Source organism: Lactuca virosa, chromosome 4 (genome assembly GCF_052849685.1).
Source record: "Lactuca virosa cultivar CGN04683 chromosome 4, Lactuca_virosa_CGN04683_v6, whole genome shotgun sequence".
NCBI lineage: Eukaryota > Viridiplantae > Streptophyta > Magnoliopsida > Asterales > Asteraceae > Lactuca > Lactuca virosa.
Genome location: NC_136429.1, coordinates 282783285 through 282805196, shown reverse-complemented (window position 1 = coordinate 282805196; position 21912 = coordinate 282783285).

Genomic DNA, 21912 nt, shown 5'->3' with positions numbered 1-21912 from the left:
ATGTGGCTGGGTTAGAAGACATCACATCTCCTTGGATCGGGGCAGATAGACCCCAGATGTATCTTTCTATCTTCTTGCTCTCTGGGGTAACCATCCTGGGGCATAGTGCCGCTAGATCACTGAACCGGTCAGTGTAGGCCACTATGTCTGAGCCGACCATCGTGAGCTCCCACAGTTCTTGTTCTAGCTTTTGTACTTCGCCCAAGGGGCAGTATTCTTCTAGCATTAACTCTTTTAGGTTCTCCAAACCTATTGAGTTAGCCACTGATAGGGTCAGTGACTTAACATGCCTGTTCCACCATGTCAGGGCTCTGTCAGAGAAGGTGCAGGCAGCAAACTTCACTTTGCTCCCTTCTGGGCACGAACAGATTTCGAAGACCAAATTTGTTTTCTCGAACCATCGCATCAGAGCGATGACTCCACCATTTCCATCGAAGGAATTTGGTTTGCAGTTCATGAGGTCTTTATACAAACACTCCCTTGGGTGTCCGTGAGTAACTCCGGGGTTGGTTAAGTGAGTACCGCTACCAGATCCGAGGGTACCACCTTCGGCAAAATGAGATAGAGCAGTTGCCACTGCGGAGGATATCGTTGCTTGAAGAGCAGCATGATCGAATTGCGGCGGTGGAGTTGGAGTTATCGGAGTAGTGCGTATGTTTGATCTGTGAGGAGGAATCTTTGCTAAAGGAATGCAAAGATGAGATGGAATAAGTCTAAAGCAGTGGACATAAGCCGAAAGCTGAAAGACAAGGTTATCCTAGTTCTGAATGTATCGGGTCCTGACTTCCACAGGGTTCTGGAAATAATTCATAAAAGCGTCTATACCAAATACACTTTATGAATTTGAAATGGCTATCCTCGAATGAATATCTGATACCTGAATAATTGTTACCAGCTGCATGTAAGAAAATAATCCTAACACATAATGTGAGCAGTGTTTCCACTAACTCATTAAGTTAACAAGATTATTATTTATTAGTGTGACGCATAAGACGTTTTGGTTACTTCGGTTGATCCTTCTTTGAAAGCTTCTCATGAACTTGCTCTTGTTTCTCCTTGACTCTTCTGTTGACCGCTATGAGGAAGTGGTTACATCTATCTGGGTTTGTCGTGCGAGAATGGAAGTTACTAAAGAATCTATGAGATTTAAGTGAAACATTATGGGGTGATCCTTACAGAGTCCTCCTATAATTGCACAATGTATACAAGTTGTATATAATTTCAAGATTAAATAGACCTTCGAAGAAGTGATCCTACTCCAAAACCACAACCAAACAAGGCACAGGTGGTGAAGCGTAGATCACAAATTCTAAGTCTATAAAATCTCAATTATATATAACCTTGGGAGTATACATTGCAAGATTATAGACCTATCTGTAAGGGTCTTTTAAGTTATCACATAAGTTATTTATATAGTGCCTAAAATACTCCTATAGTATTTTAATGTAATGAACTTGTTATGTTTTAAACTTGTTATCGTGTTATAGTATCATAGAATACTCCTATAGTATTCTAACTCTATGTACTTGATCTAGTATTCTCTTGACTAGTGTTAGGTAAGTTTTAAGACCGTTGCAACACCACATCACTCCCAAACACATGTCGGTCACATCTCGAATGAATATAGTTGATAAGGCTATATTGATCCTAAATATGATTACATAACTGTCCAGGTTTGACCATAGTGTTCAACCTTTAACTTCTTCTGTTTTGTTCTTCTTGTGATACTTGTTCTAGTATGTATATATGTATAAGCAAGTATGTATACTTTTATAAGGTATACTTATATATTTAAAATATATTCTTATCCAGAGCACTTCGGCCCCATTGTATTTATAGTTGTATATTTTTTATCGGTTGATATACTTAGTTCACTATAAACAATGTGTTAGAACAAAGTTCTATTAGGATCGATAGATTCTATGCAGGCAAAGAATTAAGGACGTAATTATGAACACAAGAATGGCTTTAAAGATGTCGTATGATTAATGCTTTAACACCTCAGAAGAGCTCGATTAAGAACTTCGACTGTAGAGGCGCTTAGGGTTACAAAACAATAATAATGATAATCAAGATCGTTAGTAATGCATACATGCATGCACTATTTATCCTATAACCCTACTAGATAATCACGGATGGACAGGCCCAATCCGGATATACAAAACAAGCCCATAACGCAACATAATAAGACTCAACAATCTCCCCCTTTGCATCAATGGAGCCGAAAGTTCACTTCGGTTGAGCTGCAGAAGACTTCTTGATTGTCTTGAACACCTTCGGTATGATGGCCAATAGATGATGACGAAACGTAATGTACCACCGAAGCATGTCCGTGAAGTTCTTCTTGTCTGCTTCTGAATTCTGCTTGCACCGATGGATGATATTGATAATATGCTCTAAGCAGTCTGTTGAAAACAGATGTTTATCAACAAGAGCGAACAGAAAACGATTGGCTTCACCTCTTGTAAACATTACAGTAAGATGTGTAGAATCGATTTGGCCCATCCTCATTTTGTTCACATCTCCTGGTTTCGCTGTTGGCTTGACAGTTGGTTACTTATTCATCACTTTTGCTATCTCCTGATCCATAGCAGCAACCTCATGGATGTAAGAAGCCAACATCCTCTTCAATGATCCAGTATCGGCTCATATTCTTTCGGATTAGTGAGCAGAATGTTAAACAACAGGATCCAGTCATGAGGATTTAAATTTGGAAGGTCTGCAAGGGAAATAATCGACACCGAGTTTGCTGATCCTCGTGTGATTTTGAAATTAATATTTATGAACTTCCCAGCAGGCGAAGGTTTTAGTACCTTGACAGTAACTAGCTTCTGTGCACTCCATGTCAAGTACTACGGTTGACCAAACTTTAGATAAAAGTCGATAAGCTCACGATCAACTTTTGGATGAGGGAAAGGAACTTCAACAGTCGAAACAAAACAATGAAACGTGAATGCCTTTCGTGTTATCGGCATGTCGAACTATGAGTCCTTATAATTGTCACAATCAAAAGAAGCGACAGGTTCCAGCCAGTAGACGCTTGGAAACTCTATTGCCTCCTTGATGAGTATTTCCCTTGTCCAGAGAGGAAACAAGGCCTTTTTGCAGTCTAAGGCATCTTGTTCTACCTTGTTCCTTCTCTCCCTTTCCTCAGCCTCCTTCTCAACCCTTAAGGTTTCATCCAATTCTCTGTCCCTCTTCTTTCTTTTAAGGGCCTCAACAATAGTCTCTTCTTCTTCTTCGTCACTGTCATCATCAATCCCCTTCTTCTTAGCTTGAGAACCAGAACCCGAAGCTTCATTACCCTTCGGTTCGGTTGTAACTTTAACTTTCGGTTGAGCAGATTCGGTTTCGGTTTTCACAGTAACCTTCGGTTGAGCACCTTCTCCCCCTTGTTTTGGAGGAACGAATCTCTCCAAAACACCCTTCATCTCATGTAACAATGCAACGGCAGGAAGAAGTTTTGAAGTCAGATGATTCCTTATAGTGAGAGTAAGGATAGGATCATGAGCACCAATAAGGTTGGTAAGCATATCCTTAACATCTCCAGCACAACTTCTGAATACTGCACGCTCAGTTTTCAATAATGAGATCTCCTTTTCAGCCTGAGCCAACTGCACCTTCTGAACTTCAATTGTTGAAGCTTGGCGGGCAAGATATTCCTTTAGAGCACTCTCCTTTGCTAAATCAGCTTAGAGAGATTCAAGCCGAGAATTTACAGAACTGATAAGGGAAGTGTTCTCTGCCTGCATTGAAGACGAACAGCCTCAAACTTAGTTTGCTCTTCTTGAAGGGACTTGGATAAGGAATCCACATAGGTGGTCACTTTGGCTGCATTGGAATCAGCATGCCCTTTGAGTGACTCAAGAAAGATCTGAGTACTGTGAACAATTTCTGCAACGTCAGTAGTGGCCTTCTTGCAAGAACAAGTAGAAGCGTCAACAGCCTTTGTTGATTTGTCAATAGCCCCAGTATATTGCTCAAGAGCAGTGTCCAAAAAAGCTTTGAGCACAACATCACTGTATGACTTGTTGTCATCAAGCAATTTATCAAGTTTCTCATCAATGCTCTGCAGTTGTTGTCTCGTGACTGGAGCTTCATCATCATCATTTGTAGGAAGCCGATAGGGACTGTAGTAGGTCGAATCAAACTCATCATTATCACCACCGAGAGTGGCACCGGAATCGGTTGAAGGTGAGGGTGAAAAAGGTTTAGAAGTAACTGGAGGTTCGATTTCAGTAGTCGCCCCCGTATCAGAGACATTGACTCTTACTGTCGGTTCGGGGATAGTGGTGGAAGTTGATTGTGAAATAATAGGAGGAGGGATTGAAGTTGTAGAAATATGAATGGTACTAACTGGTGGTGGTGGTGGAATAGAAGTTGTTGTTTGAGATGTGGTAGGTGGGGGAACAGAAGCAACTGAAATTGGAACAGTTGTTTTCGGTGGAGATGGAGGAGGTGTTGGAATATTGTCATGATGAGGTTCGGTTGGAGTCGGTGATCGAGGAGGTGTGTTACCTCTCGGTGATTCATGATGCTGAATTTCCTCATCTTCATCCTCCTTATTGTTGATTGAGCTTGAAGGGGAAGGACTCTTAGGTTTCTTCGCCATTTTCTTAATCTTCTTTGGCTTAGAGGAATCACCCTTTGCCGACTTTCGCTTACTTGACTTGGTAGGCTTAGTCGAATCATCTTCGGTTGTGTCTTTCTTGGTAGTAGCCCTCTTGCCTTGGTTTGCAGGCCTCTCCACAGCATCCAAAGCGGCTTGCTGTTCAGGAGATAGTACTCTCGGTTCCTTGGGAGGAATCTTGCGATAATCAGCCATGACCTTACTCTCGGCTGAGACATACCTGTACATCGTCTCAGGTATGGAGCCATTGTGAGGGAACTTTGTAGGATCAGCAATGATAATTTTCTTGGTGTGAAACGTAGCCACAGACGCGACTAGGGCATCCTTCATTACCGGAATCTGCAAAGTATCAATCGCCCTTCGTGTAATGAGAGTCTAGAATCGACCACACAAAATCTCAGAGTGCCTCGTTGAAGTGTTGAGGCTTTGCACCACTTGTGACCAGATAATTGACCTATAGTCGAGATTTATACCATTGTAAAGACCGTATAGAAGGGTTAGAAAACCCTTGCTGGTACCATCAAACCCACCACTCCTCTCCGCCAAACTCTTGATGAGAAGAGTAAGCAATCCATTCCATTGGGGTGGTAAGCATGATTTCTTAACCTTTGTAACCGTGGTCAGCACATCAGTGTAGCCCATCTCGTAGAGCATCGAGAACAATTAAGTAATGGTGATGAAGTCCGGTGAGATCACAGACGAATCCACAGCAAGTTGTAACAGTGAACAAAATCTCCCTTTTGAAATCGAAACCTTGTGAGAGAAGATTTGGAAGTAGATCCTCTCCTTGTTCTTATCATATGAAGCAGTAGTGTAGACTTGCGATAGGAGTGACATTGGAACGGATTCCACCTGTGTTAGGGCTAGAACCAAAGGTGAATACTTCAAACACTCAACCACTTGTAGCATATACGAATCGTACAGAAAAGGATTGAGATGAATGATCATGTTCTGGTTTGGCTTGATCGAGAGCAATGTGGACGAAGCAGTTTGATCGTGAGCAGATGAAGAAGTTGCCACTGTTGAGTGAAGGAAGAAGATGAATAGTTGCAAAACGCCTTGTATATTGAGAGAGTTTTGTTGCAGGTAAAAGAGACAAATGTAATTAGAAACCCTTTATATACCGTTACCAGGAGAGAGAAAAAATCATCATGATAATGACGCGGTCACTGAAATGTCACCTGAAAAAACGCGATGTGACAGGTTGGTTTCTCCCAGGTATACGTCAACACGCGTGGGTATCGGGACCGTTCAAATTCACGCGCCCAAAAGCTTATCCTCAATTCGTCGTTTGAAATTCAGCTTCGCTCCAAAAATTAGGATAACCCCTGTTGTTCAATAAAGTAAACGAACCAACAGCAACCAGAATGTTGGAAAATCACAAAGAATTTTCGTGCAATAGTGTGAAAAAAGATAAAGAAATAAAGCAAAATATGTATAGGATGTAAGTGATGTCTATTTGAAGACATAAAACAGATGATTCCGGGCAAGAATTGCTTCCTTCAAAGTCAAGAGAGACTTGAAGTGCTTGCTTGGTTTCCCGAGAAAATACGATCGAATGCTTGTAGAGAAACATTGAAAGGCTTCTTTTAATTTATAGGCTAAGGGTAGCTTATCTTCAACCGAACGTCGATTCTTAACATAAGACCGAACGTTGGAAGAAGTACTTGTGAGACCGATGTGGTCTGTTGAACAAGTAGGTTGGATGTAATTTGCTGTGACTAAAGATGTGATAGAAATCTCAAAAACAAAACAAACTGGATCTTTTTGGGTAGAAATGCCTTGGTGTTAGACAATTTCATAAAAGACCACTCAAAAATAAAATGAGATTTCATTAGGTAACCAGTAAAAGCTTGAATACAATGATTCACCGTCAATTCTTTGTTGGTGTTGGATTGTGGGTTTCACTCAGCACGTGGTGTACGTATCTAAGATCACAAACACAGATTTTATGCAACCATAAACCTCAGTGGTAAAGACCGAGAGTCTCAAGGGTTACAGTGGTGAACCGAAAGTTGATGGAGAAAGTCTCAAGGGTTACAGTGTAATAACTGAATGGGTTTAAATTATTTGAAAAGTTTTAAATTGGCTCAAATTTTATGGATGTTACAGCACCTCACCCCATACAAGTAGTGTCACACCCCAAAACCGGAATGGCGGAAACGTTCTGGGCTCGATTAAGAACTTCGACTGTAGAGGTGCTTAGGGTTACAAAACAATAATAATGATAATCAAGATCGTTAGTAATGCATACATGCATGCACTATTTATACTATAACCCTACTAGATAATCACGGATGGACAGGCCCAATCCGGATATACAAAACAAGCCCATGACGCAACATAATAAGACTCAACACAATGCTCTAATACCAATCTGTCACACCCCAAAACCGGAACGGCGGAAACGTTCTGGGGTGGAAGACGTCATTTTTAGTATCACAAGACATGCATCATAGTAAGCAAAGTAATAAACAACCATTTCATTAGAAAGAATGTGTTTACAAAGTATGTGTTCACATAATATAGAATACATAGCAAATAACAAAAAGACATGAAGCTATACTGCTCCATCTTCTGAATCCCAGTGCGCAAACCTGTCTACTGGTCTCCTGAGAATACAAGTTATTTTGAAAGCGTAGATTAGCATTTAAGCTGGTGAGTTCATAAGATTTTAGTGATGTAAGTGAGTAGTAAGAAAGTTGTAGAAAGCTGTAGTAAGTGATAGTAAGTTCTGTTTAGAAAAGTTTGCATGTTCCTCCAGGAAATCCTATATTTCCTGCTTTGATGAAAGATAAGTGAAAATGATTCTACAGTCCTTTATATGAGTACTAAATGGATACAAGTTATATAAAACCCAGAGTAAACAAACAATCGGTTGTGCGTATCTGCCCTAAGCCCACAACCAAACAAGGAACAGGAAATGGGGCGGAAGATACACATCCCATTGTTTGTTAGATCATCGTTGTATATAACCCTGGCTTATTCACTTGGTACTCACGGAGTTAAATGTAATAGTTTCTTTATATTTGAATGAAATATCCTTTAAGAAAACCCTTATTTCTTATAGTAAAATGGTAACCACAGTAGTTCCTTCTATAATCACTTAGTTTATATTGGCTATATATAATCTAATATCGAATAAATAGTTAGTTGTGTGAATTTGCCCTAAGCCCACAACCAAACAAGGAACAGGAAATGAGGCGGAAAGCACACATCCAACTACCTATCGGATATTAATTATATATAACCCTGATGTATAAACTAAGGTATTATAGAATTAACCACCTAAGGTCTTTTAAGTTATACTGGTTTAATAAAAATGGATTAAACCCTTTACTGGTAAGTTTCTAGTTTTGTATACCAAAATTTCTTGTTTGAAAAGTATGTTTGTGTACTAGAAAACGGTGCATTGAATTAGTGTCCTATGACCTGGCCCATACCTGGTACCCCTTATGATTACTTGGTGTATACGGAAACATATATATATCTAAGATCGGATAGATAGTAGACTGGGTGTATCTGCTCTAAGCCCACAACCAAACAAGGAATAGGAAATGAAGCGGAAAGCACACATCCTACTACCTGTCAGATCCGATTAATATATATCCCTGAATGCATACTGTAACATCCGGATTCCCAGGTATTCTATGTTATTCGTTTATTTTGAGTTATGAGGAGGGACTCGACGAGTTGACGCCTAGCCTCATCGAGTAGGATCGCGATTTGCTGACTGGATTAATGAAGGGACTCGACGAGTCAATGGGTGGACTCGACGAGTCCGCGCTGTGGACAGAAACCCTAAATCTTTGGGCATGTGCCCTATTTAAAGGTCTTTATAGCCCTCAATTGCGGCTACCAGTCCAGAGAGAGAAACCCTAGAGAGCTTGAACGAGTTGTATAAGAGAGAGAGCCTTTTTGATCCTTATTAGTGTGATTTTGCAAAGAAGAAGGTGGTTCCAGCAAGAGGAGGTCAAGGGGATTGCTATTCTGTGGATTTCCAGCTTGGATCTGCAACTTTGAGGTAGTAAATCGATCCCTTCTTCTGTGTAGTATGAGATCCTTGAATTTAGGGTTTTCTATACCCTTTTATTGGCTTGAAATGATGAGTATATTGTCCCTTTGAGTGTTAGACTCTGGATCTGGACCTTTAGAGGTCCAAAGAGCCTTATCCAACCTGCTTTACGTTGTTCCATGGAAGAAATGATCTTAGGATGCCTTTTTAGAGATGATTTCACCAAAGAGAGCCCTATGTATGTTGCATGAGTGTAAAGGTCGGACCTTTATGTGATTATTGTAAATGGGGAGGGCAGATCTATAGATTAGAGAAGCGGATCTGACCTCAGAAGGTCATTTGAGTTTTGCCATGGACGTTACTCGCCGAGTTCATAAGTGGACTCGACGAGTCGAGTCGGGGTTGCCCCGCGATTCGTGACGGGTGTAACCCATCGAGTGAAGGGATGACTCGACGTGCCAAGTGAGGCTAGAAGGATTCTGAGGACCCACATGGACTCGCCGAGTCGCCCATGTGCACTCGACGAGTCGGGTCAAAGTTTGACCGTTGACTTCAGTTGACCTTAGGGTTTTGGTCAAGCTGATTCAGGAGAGTTCAGGGAGGGGTAGGATGGCCTTCTACCCAATCTTTAGAGATGAGATTATGAGAGGGTATTGATCAGGAATGTTATTCGTATGATAGGAGGAGGCTAGGTCGGGACGTCAAGCATGAGAGTTTATCCGACTTCGTATGAGGTGAGTCTTCTCACTATACTGTACCTAGAGTGGTACCTATGTGTGACCGGAAGGTCTTATATGCTATGAGATGTATGTGTTGTATGATGTTATATGATATGGATGTGTTATGTATGTTATGAATGCTAAGGACCGGAAGGTCATTATGATATGGACCGGAAGGTCAAGATGATATGGACCGGAAGGTCATTACGGGTAGGACCGGAAGGTCTACCAGGGTTGTGGGACGGAAGTCCTCTGAGACACAGTGACCGGAAGGTCTTATAGCCTTGAGTGGCATATGTGCGTATGTGGTATTTTTGGGAACTCACTAAGCATTTATGCTTACAGTTGTTGGGTTATGTGTTTTAGGTACTAGCGAGGATCGCGAGAAGGCGCCGGCATGATCCGTACACACTCATGGAGTTTATGTATTGAGATTCTGGGATATGTTTTGTTATGATAACATTGGATACATTATGTTTTGATATTACCTTATGAATAAAAGTATGTTTTAAAAATGAAAAATTGTTTTGGAAATTTACGTTGTTACAAGTTGGTATCAGAGCCTTGGTTTGAGGGATTCGGATGCACCTTCGGGTGTATTTGAACTCAAACTGAGGATTTGAGAAAGTTTTTCATAAAATAAACAATTTTTCTAAAAAGTAAAAGAATTTGAGAAAAACAGAAGGAAGTAGTGTGTACGATCAGCCAGCGCCCGAACGGTGATTTCCCAAAATACCCTTACATTATGTGTTATGAGTTATGTTATGATATGTTACGCATGATAGAGTAGGCTAGGTATTCATATTAGGACTAGAGTGGCCTGATTTGTGATGCCTTAGCTTAGGAAGATTTCTGCTGCTATGAGATGCTTGAGAGTGAGTAGGTAGCAGTGAGGAGCTTATGAGAGGTCTACCGAAGGGTAGCCTATGCTAGCGAGATGTAGAGTACTTGTGATCTGGGATCCTAGGAGGAGGACTTGGGGTGATTACTGATGCGGTGTGGACGGTAGTATAGGGCCCGTACTACTGAATACACCGGATCAGTGCGCAGTCCAAGTAAGAATCCTTAGGGTACTAGGGAACAAGTAGGGTTGAGTGATCGAGTGCGAGTATACTCGAGCGAGTCTCTGATATTTTATGTTTGTATTTCAGAGACATCATGGTTGGGACACGCCACAGACCTGAGACGAGCGGCATGAGTGACGAGGAGCTTCGTCAGATGATCCACGATGAGGTGGCTGCGGCGATCCGAGCCGAGATTCCGGAGATGTTTGGGTCTATCAAGACCACATTGATTGAGACCTTTGATGAGCGGTACGCAGCGGTTACTGAGGCTGCGGCTGCTGCAGCTACTGCAGCTGTTGCTACTGCTAGACCTCAGGGGGTGACTCGATGTTATTCCGGGAGTTCAGCAACACGAAGCCACCGGAGTTTGATGGGACGCAGGATCCGATTTCTGCGATGAGATGGATTTCTGATATCGAGGGATGCTTCTACACATGTTCGTGTCTGGAGCATTTGAGGGTTCAGTTTGCACTGAACCAGCTTCGCTTGGGATCGAAGGACTGGTGGAAGTTTGTGACGGCGAACTTCACTCTTGCAGAGATTTCGGAGGTGACCTGGGAGAGGTTCACCATCATGTTCAGAGATGAGTACGTTCCCCCGGTGGAGAGGCAACGGTTGGCACAAGAGTTTTTGTCCCTCAAGCAGGGGACGGAGTCAGTGACTGTGATCACACGGATGTTCCATGAGAGGGCGTTGTTTTGCCCTGAGCACATGTCGTCTGAGCAGGCACGTATGAGTCGGTACTTGAGCATTTTGAGGAGGGATATCAGGGAGTTCGTGGCGAACTCGTCATACCGGACATTTGCTGAGCTCCAGGAAAATGCCCGGAAGAGGGAGATCGAGCTGGAGACTCAGGCCCGGGAGGAGGCCGAGTCTCAGGGGAAGGATCGGCGGCCGGCACAGTCTCAGCCGGCAGCCAAGCGGGCAAAGCCCGCCGATTCGAGATCTGGAGGCCAGAAGGGCCGCACTTGTGGGAAGTGCGGCAAGGGACATGATGGGGTTTGTCGATCAGGTGCTTACTACAAATGTGGCAAGGAGGGGCACATAACCAAGGATTGCCCCAAGGGGTTCATGGTTTGCTTTCATTGCAACCAAACCGGACACCGGATGGCCGAGTGTCCGCAGCTGCGGGGGACAGCATAGGGAGCACCGCATGGATCTGCCCCTGCTGCCGTGCGAGCTACTGAGGTTCGGCCGATAAAGGCCGAGGCACCGAAGGCTCGCGGGAGAGCCTTCTAGTTGACAGCGGAGGAGGTCCGCGCAGCGCCCGATGTCGTGTCTGGTATGTATTCTTTCATTTATTTATGCTGAGTTTGAGATATTGTGCTTATATTATGATATGTGTATGTACTTTTCTTGTGAGTTCTGTACCTGCTCTGGTGTTATTTGACTCGGGTGCGAGTCGGTCATTTGTGTCTTTAGCGTTTAGTCAGCACATCAGTATCCAGCGGGAGGCATTGAGTCGACCTCTACGAGTTTCCATAGCTGACGAGCGAGCGGTGTATGCTACGGATGTGATTCGAGGATGTGTACGCGAGATCTTCGGTGTTGAGTTCCCGATAGATCTGGTCCCGATTGCGATGGGGGATGTGTGTGTCATCGTGGGCATGGATTGGTTGAGCCGATTTGGGGATGTTATAGACTGCGAGCGACAGTTGGTGATGATACAAGACCCTAGTGGGGAAGTACTTACGGTGTACGGCGAGGGTACCCGTTCTGCGTCAGCAGTTTGTTCGGCTGCTAGAGCGAGGCGGAGCCTACAGCAGGGTTGTAGCGGGTTTGTGGCTTATGTGATGGATTCACGGGTGGCCGCAGAGGGGTCGGGTTCAGCTAGTGATGTGCCAATAGTGCATGAGTTCCCGAATGTTTTCCCCGAGGAGTTGCCGGGTGTGCTTCCCGTGAGGCAGGTGGAGTTTCGCATCGATTTGGTTCCGAGAGCGGCGCCTATCGCCAAGGCGCCCTATCGCCTTGCGCCACCAGAGATGCAGGAGTTATCCTCACAGCTTCAGGAGCTGTTGGGGAGAGGATTTATCAGGGGGAGTAGCTCACCATGGGGAGCGTCGATCCTTTTTGTAAAGAAAAACGATGGTTCACACCGGATGTGCATTGATTACCGGGAGTTGAACAAGTTGACGGTCAAGAACCGTTATCCACTACCGAGGATTGATGATCTGTTCGATCAGTTGCAGGGAGCATCTTGGTTCTCCAAGATAGATTTGAGGTCTGGATATTACCAGATGAGGGTGCGAGATGAGGATATCCAGAAGACGGCATTTAGGACTCGTTATGGGCACTACGAGTTTGTGGTGATGCCTTTTGGGCTCACCAATGCACCAGCAGCGTTCATGGATCTCATGAACAGGGTATGCAGACAGATGTTGGACAGGTCGGTGATTGTATTCATCGATGATATTCTGGTGTATTCGAGATCTAGAGAGCAGCACGAGGAGCATCTGAGAGAGATTCTCAGAGTTTTGAGATCGGAGAGGCTCTATGCCAAATTCTCCAAGTGTGAGTTCTGGTTACAGGAGGTCCAGTTCTTGGGGCATCTCGTCAACCAGAATGGGATATTGGTCGATCCGGCCAAGATTGAGGTTGTGATGAGTTGGGAGGTTCCGAGATCACCCACCGAGATCAGTAGTTTTCTGGGGTTGGTCGGCTACTATCGGAGATTTATCAAGGATTTCTCCAAGATCGTCGTGCCTCTCACCAGGTTGACCCGGAAGGGCGTTGCTTTTTCATGGAGTCCGGAGCAGCAGACCTCGTTTGAGACTCTTCGCGAGAAGTTGTGCGAAGCCCCGGTGTTATCCCTTCCAGAGGAAATGGAGGATTTTAGGGTGTACTGCGACACATCGATATCGGGGTTGGGTGCGGTGCTTATGCAGAGAGGGCATGTGATAGCGTATGCATCGAGGCAGGTGAAGCCTCATGAGACGAGGTATCCCACCCACGACCTGGAGTTGGGGGCAGTGGTGTTTGCCCTCAAGATCTGGCGTCACTATCTGTATGGGGTTAGGTGTACCATATACACGGACCACAAGAGTTTGAAGTATTTGATGGATCAGCCCAACCTGAATATGCACCAGAGGAGATGGTTGGATGTGGTGAAGGAGTACGATTGTGAGATCCTGTACCACCCGGGCAAAGCTAATGTTGTATCTGATGCTCTGAGCCGTAGGGCAGAGAGTGCCCCGATTCGAGACACTTGTATGCGATTGACGGTGATGACTCCGGTGTTGGACACCATTCGGGAGGCCCAGGCAGAGGCCGTGATACCAGAGAACCGCAAGAGGGAGCGGGTGATCGGGCAGGTGTCTGAGTCCGTTACCGATAGCCGAGGGCTGATGACCTTTCAAGGTCGGATTTGGGTGCTGTATACAGGCGGGACACGTACCATTCTGATGGAGGAGGCGCACAGATCGAGGTTCTCGATCCATCCCGGAGCCACTAAGATGTATTTGGATCTAAAGAGAGACTATGGGTGGCCCTGTATGAAGAGGGATGTCGCGTGGTTCGTTGAGAGGTGCTTGACTTGTCGCCGGGTTAAGGCCGAGCACCAGCGTCCGTATGGCAAGTTGCAGCCACTTGAGGTTCTCCTGTGGAAGTGGGAACAGATTTCTATGGATTTTATCACCAAATTGTCGAGGACCGCGAGGGGCGTCGATGCAATTTGGGTGATCGTTGACCGGCTGACAAAGAGCGCTCACTTCCTTGCCATCAGTGAGAGCTCTTCCGCAGAGAGGCTGGCCGAGTTGTATGTGAGAGAGGTGGTATCGCATCATGGAGTACCAATCTCGATTGTGTCAGATCGAGATGTACGTTTCACTTCCAGGTTCTGGAAGAAGTTCCATGAGGAGTTGGGTACGAGGTTGCATTTCAGTACCGCCTACCACCCACAGACGGACAGACAAAGTGAGCGGACGATTCAGACGCTCGAGGATATGCTTCGAGCATGTGTGTTAGACTTCGGAGGAAGTTGGGACACGTACTTGTCGTTGGCTGAGTTTTCGTATAACAACAGCTACCATTCGAGTATTGGTATGCCTCCCTTCGAGTTGTTGTATGGGAGGAGATGTCGGACTCCCATTTGCTGGGGAGAGGTAGGGCAGCGCGTGATGGGTAGCACTGAGATAGTGCTTCAGACGACTGAGCAGATACAGCAGGTCAGGCAGAGGTTGTTGACAGCTCAGAATCGCCAGAAGAGTTATGCGGATAGGCGACGATCCGAACTTGAGTTTCAGGTGGGAGACTTCGTACTCCTGAAGGTGTCTCCTTGGAAAGGAGTGATCCGATTCAGGAAGAGGGGCAAGCTGGGGCCTCGGTACATTGGTCTGTTCAGGGTGACCGCGAGGGTGGGCAGGGTAGCGTATCGTTTGGAGCTACCTGCGGGGTTGAGCCAGATTCATGATACCTTCCATGTGTCTCAGTTGAGGAAGTGTATAGCCGACGAGTCGGCGGTGGTGCCGTTAGAGGATATTCAGGTGGATGTGAGCCTGAATTATGTTGAGAGACCGATCGCGATCCTGGATTGGAAGATCAAGGTTCTGAGGAACAAGGAGTTGCCCCTGGTTCAAGTCCAGTGGCAACATCGGAGAGGGTCCGAGCTGAGTTGGGAGCCGGAGTTAGAGATGCGGGAGCAGCATCCAGAGCTGTTTGCCGAGCGAGACTTCGAGGGCGAAGTCTGATTCTAGTGGGGGAGAATTGTAACATCCGGATTCCCAGGTATTCTATGTTATTCGTTTATTTTGAGTTATGAGGAGGGACTCGACGAGTTGACACCTAGACTCGTCGAATAGGATCGCGATTTGCTGACTGGATTAATGAAGGGACTCGACGAGTCGATGGGTGGACTCGACGAGTCCGCGCTGTGGACAGAAACCCTAGATCTTTGGGCCTGTGCCCTATTTAAGGGTCATTATAGCCCTCAATTGCGGCTACCAGTCCAGAGAGAGAAACCCTAGAGAGCTTGAACGAGTGGTATAAGAGATAGAGCCTTTTTTATCCTTATTAGTGTGATTTTGCAAAGAAGAAGGTGGTTCCAGCAAGAGGAGGTCAAGGGGATTGCTATTCTGTGGATTTCCCGCTTGGATCTGCAACTTTGAGGTAGTAAATCGATCCCTTCTTCTGTGTAGTATGAGATCCTTGAATTTAGGGTTTTCTATACCCTTTTATTGGCTTGAAATGATGAGTATATTGTCCCTTTGAGTGTTAGACTCTGGATCTGGACCTTTAGAGGTCCAAAGAGCCTTATCCAACCTGCTTTATGTTGTTCCATGGAAGAAAATATCTTAGGTTGCCTTTTTAGAGATGATTTCACCAAAGAGAGCCCTATGTGTGTTGCATGAGTGTAAAGGTCGGACCTTTATGTGATTATTGTAAATGGGGAGGGCAGATCTATAGATTAGAGAAGCGGATCTGACCTCAGAAGGTCATTTGAGTTTTGCCATGGACGTTACTCGCCGAGTTCATAAGTGGACTCGACGAGTCGAGTCGGGGATGCCCCGCGATTCGTGACGGGTGTAACCCGTCGAGTGAAGGGATGACTCGACGTGCCAAGTGAGGCTAGAAGGATTCTGAGGACCCACATGGACTCGCCGAGTCGCCCATGTGCACTCGACGAGTCGGGTCAAAGTTTGACCGTTGACTTCAGTTGACCTTAGGGTTTTGGTCAAGCTGATTCAGGAGAGTTCAGGGAGGGGTAAGATGGCCTTCTACCCAATCTTTAGAGATGAGGCTATGAGAGGGTATTGATCAGGAATGTTATTCATATGATAGGAGGAGGCTAGGTCGGGACATCAAGCACGAGAGTTTATCCGACTTCGTACGAGGTGAGTCTTCTCACTATACTGTACCTAGAGCGGTACCTATGTGTGACCGGAAGGTCTTATATGCTATGAGATGTATGTGTTGTATGCTGTTATATGATATGGATGTGTTATGTATGTTATGAATGCTAAGGACCGGAAGGTCATTATGATATGGACCGGAAGGTCAAGATGATATGGACCGGAAGGTCATTACGGGTAGGACCGGAAGGTCTACCAAGGTTGTGGGACGGAAGTCCTCTGAGACACAGTGACCAGAAGGTCTTATAGCCTTGAGTGGCGTATGTGCGTATGTGGTATTTTGGGGAACTCACTAAGCATTTATGTTTACAGTTGCTGGGTTATGTGTTTCAGGTACTAGCGAGGATCGCGGGAAGGCGCCGGCATGATCCGTACACACTCATGGAGTTTATGTATTGAGATTTTGGGATATGTTTTGTTATGATAACATTGGATACATTATGTTTTGATATTACCTTATGAATAAAAGTATGTTTTAAAAATGAAAAATTGTTTTGGAAATTTAGGTTGTTACACATACACTAAGGAATCATAAAGTTAGCATTATAGGCCCCCTTCTACTGAATGTACTAGACTCGACTGTTCTGTGTGTCGGTTGTAAAATGTAAGTTTTCCCTAGTTTATAACTATCTTGACTCGAAAATAGTTTGTATTAACTTTCAAGTGGAACTGTCACAAAATGAAAGTAATAGGAAAATATAAGTACTCAGTTGTCTTATGAACTGACATCCTGAGTACTGTTTACCTTTAACTTATTAGTTTAATTAAGGTAAAATGTGATATTATTGCATCCATGCTTGATTTGACTTAGTATAACACGACGTTTGAGACGTCGAAATGATATGACATTCGTCACCCGTAGACCTGCAGGTCCCACTGTAGCTAGCAGCAAGGTGTGGGATGGTCAATCCCGTATAGATCTATACACAAATTCACGCTCTCCCTCCAGGAGACTCTGGTACAAAACATGCAACAGCAATGTATGTCGCGCCATGAAGTAGTATCTCACATTATAGTTATAGTATCTTAGTAAGTTCGTTCTGTTATAGCATCTTAGTATCCTCTCGTTATAGTATCTTAGTATGTTCTCGTTATAGTATCTTAGTATCCTGTCGTTATAGTATCTTAGTATGTTCTCGTTATAGTATCTTAGTATTCTCTTGTATCTAGTATGAACTGAAACTCTAAACTATACCCCTTATAGTTTACTAGTAATTTACTTGAACTGATATTGAAAAGACTCATTTATCTATTAAGTTATGCTTGTACTTTAAAAATGGAGTTTTGTTAAACTATAAAGTAACATAACTTTAAAAGAGTTTTTGGAATGTTTTGACTACTTATAAATGACATAAGCAATCTTTTAAAAATGTTTATAACAAACAATTACATAATTATCATTGTGTTCAACTTGTATTCCCCCCCCCCCTTAAAACATTTAAAACAGTTTAAAAGATTGATTACAGGGGTATGAACTCACCTTATGTGGGTGATTCAAACGAATATGCGCGTAAGGATGAGAAGTTCCATGAATGAAGTCCCGAGACTCAACAAGTCCTAAATGACATATAATGGCATATATTGGCATAAATATAGTGTTTAGAAGCAACCAAATGCAAGGAAACACCTTAAGGGACTAGGAAACACTTTGACCAAGTGTTGGAATCACATGTGATTCACTTAAAGGGAGTGTACGGCCACATGAAGGAGTGTGCGGCCAGGGAGTGTGTGGCCGCACACTCATGGTAAAGAGTGCACAAAAAAGTTTTCCAAAGGTAGGGAGGCTTGTGGGACGATTGCTCAACAAGTGGTGAAGCTGGAAATGCATTTTGAAGGCCCTTTAAGGGTGTTTTGAGGGGTGTACGGCCACACCTGGGTGTACGGCCGCACACACCTTGTGTTCTTGGGTTCTGGGCATTTTCAAGGACTTAAACTAGTGTTCTTAACAAGATCTAAGCATAGGGAAAGAGTACTTACGATCCGGAGGCTCGAGAAGGCTCAAAATCGCCAAGAACAAGTGTGTGTTCTTGGTGTTCTTAGTGAAAGGGATGAAGATTTAAAGATCTAGCCAAAATATGATTTCCAATGGACGAAATCAAAGAGTGTTACTAGTTTAAGAAGATTAACAACAAATCATAGGAAGAACACTTACAATCTTGAAGATCTAGGATGAAAATCGGATGATAGTTGAGAGAGAAATCGAGTTCTTGGCTTAGGAGGGTGAAAAGGGATGAATGAAGGCCAAGTCCCACCTATGTACACGAGAGTGTGCTGCCCAGAGAGGGGTGTGCGGCCGCACACCCAAGTGTGCGGCCGTATACTCCTCATGATGGAGTGTAAGGCCTGATTTTGGTGCTAGAAGTGTACGCGACCCAATCCTATACTCGAGGCTTGAATATACTGAGCTTTGAACCTTTAAACGGACTCTAAACAAGGCTAAATGATAGCAGAAATGAGTCTGACACTCAGTTGATTTGACTGGCTGGGCTTTACAAGGCAAAAATTTAAAAATTTTCGGGTTGTCACAAGTAGTGCCTCCAAATTTTGAGGGCAAACACCACTGCCCCCAATTCCAGGTCGTGAGTGGGGTAAGTCGTCTCATGAGGCTTCAACTGCCTCGAGGCGTAAGCTATCACATGCCCTCTCTGTATCAGTACCGCACCTAACCCTGAAATCGATGCGTCACAGTAAACCACCAAATCATCTAACCCCTCGGGTAGCACTAGAATCGGAGCCTCATGATATGTGCATATCTATACACATAATTATACAACATATCTTAATATTTTAATTACTTTTATGACCTTATTAGAACAAAAGATACTTAATTTGCTATGAATTATGTTGCAGGGACAAAAGTCATGCTTGGAGCAAAAAGGAAGCTGGAAGCTGGATGCTGGAAGTTGGGAGATTGAATCAAAGTTCTAAAATGAAGAAAATCATACCCAACACGTCGTGGTGGTTTTACCACGGCGTGGTGACTTGAAGAATCCCGATCAACTTCGAAGACTTGTGGAACACGGGATAAACACAATGACCACGACGTGGTGCTCTGATTTCGGGAAAAGTATAAATAGATCACTTTAACCTCCGAATTGGAACTTTTGGCTCTGGAGAATTCGACACTTTTGAAGGCAATACACTGGTTTTAAGGCTTGGAAGCAAGAATTTCATTCACAACCTTGGAAGGAGGAGCATTAAGGCAACTAAATTCTACACTTTGATTTTTCATTAGATTTTGCTATGTCAAATACCTTGAATTTCGTTTTTGTGATTTTGTTTGCTGAAATCATGAGCTAAATACTCATGACTTTCGTTTAGCCTAGGATGAATTAAGTATTTGTGGTTGATTTTATGGTTTGGATTTAGATATTTGGTTATTTGTTGGTTTAGCGTATTAAAGAACCTCAAGTACTTTTGATAACTATTTTCTCTACTTATTGTTGAATTTGATTAAGTTAGTATGACCATCTTCCTTAGTTAAATTTGAATCTTATGTTCTTGTGAATTGCAAAATTGCAGGACTAGAGTTTTGAACAAAACCTAGGGTTAAGTAGAAAAGTGGGTAAAAGGTATAGGAGCTAATATATGACGACAAATCATATATTAAATTGAATCAATAAATTAAATTGGTCAATCAATTATAAGTCTAATCAATTCGAACCGAACACTAGTAAACTTGTAAGTTTGTCCGCTTGATCACCGAATAAATAAACTAGTTTGCTAAAGGATTAAATTAGTGAATACTAATTTGGTCATCTTAGGAATCGGTAACTAAAGAAACTAAATCCATTGCACTTCCATAAATCAACCATAATAACAAATAAATCCAAAGCTAAACGAAAGTCTCTTACTTACCTTGGGTAATTCATACTTGTTAATTTGCTTTAGTTAGTGTTAGCTTAATTAAGTGATAATTAGTTAGTTTGATAATTGAAGTATCTAGTCTTGCAAAACTAGGAAACCAAAACCTTTTCTAATTTAATTAGTTTTTAGTTAATAGTAGAATAAAGTTAGTTAAAACATTATTCCTTGAGTTCGACACTCGTTCTTACCATAGTTATACTATTGCACGATTAGGTACACTACCTAGTGTGTTTAATAGTCTAGTGAAGGAAATAGATTTTTTAAATTTAAAACTTGAATAAAAATATAAACACATTAAATAAACATCACCTCGCATAACCTCCGTCTCAGGGTCTCAAAAGCCAACTGTTAATTCGTACCCCAACGAAATGTCACATTCTTCTTGGTTAAGCGGGTCAAGGGCACAGAAATCTTGGAGAAATCCTGGATAAATCTCCGATAATAGCCTGCTAAACCCAAGAAGCTACGGATCTCGGAGGCATTCTTCGGTACTTCCCACTTCATCACTGCCTCAACCTTCGCTGGATCAACCGAAATACCCTCCTGGTTGATGATGTACCCCAAAAACTATACCTCCTGCAGCCAAAAATAACACTTGGAGAACTTGGCATACAGCCTCTCCGCCCTCAGGGTCTCCAATACCTCCCTCAGATGCTACTCGTGCTGCTCCTTGGTCTTAGAGTAGACCATAATATCATCAATAAAAACGATCACCGAACGATCCAGCATCGGTCTACACACCCTGTTCATGAGATCCATGAACGCTGCTGGAGCATTGGTGAGCCCAAATGGCATCACCACGAACTCATAATGTCCATACCGAGTCCTGAAAGTTGTCTTCGGTATATCCTCATCTCGAATCCTCATCTGATGGTATCCCGACCGAAGATCAATCTGGAAAACCAAGACGCACCCTGTAGCTGATCAAACAAATCATCGATCCTCGGTAGTGGATATCGGTTCTTCACCGTTAGCTTGTTCAGCTTTCGATAATCAATGCACATCCTGTATGATCCATCTTTCTTTTTCACGAACAGAATTGGAGCTCCCCACGGGGAACTGCTCGGACGGATGAACCCTCGGTCTAGCAGCTCCTGAAGCTGCGTAGACAGCTCCCGCATCTCGGACGGTGCTAGCCGGTATGGTGCCTTAGCTATCTGAGCGGCACCCGGCACCAAATCAATGTGAAACTCAACCGGCCTCTCCGGAGGCACTCCGTGTAACTCTTCGGGAAAAACATCCCGAAACTCCCGTACAACCGGCACACTGCCACTTTTGTCGTGGTCTCAACCCTTGTATCCGAGATATAAGCCAAAAATCTTGTACATCCCTGCTGCAGAAATCTCCTTGCCCTCGCAGCTGAACAGAGGGTCGACCCCTGCGAGGCCCTCTCACCATGTATGACCAGTTCTCCCCCACTTGGGGTTCGAACCCTCACTAACTGGCGCTTGCAGTCAATCATGGCCCTATTGCCCCCAACCAATCCATCCCGATAATCAATTTCAGCCCTCGCAATGATATCGGAACCAAGTCAACGCGAAACCTCTCTCCAAGCACATTTAGGACACAGTCCTGATACACCCTCGCAGCACTCACGGTGCGGTCGTCAACAATCTCTACCTCAAGCAGGGAATCCAAAGTTCCCGACGCATCCCGAAACTTCTTGCTAAGCGCAAGAGACACGAATGATCGGGTAGCTCCCGAATCGAACAAAACATGAGCCGACATACCATTGACCAAAAAGGTCCCTATACATAAGCACAACACACAT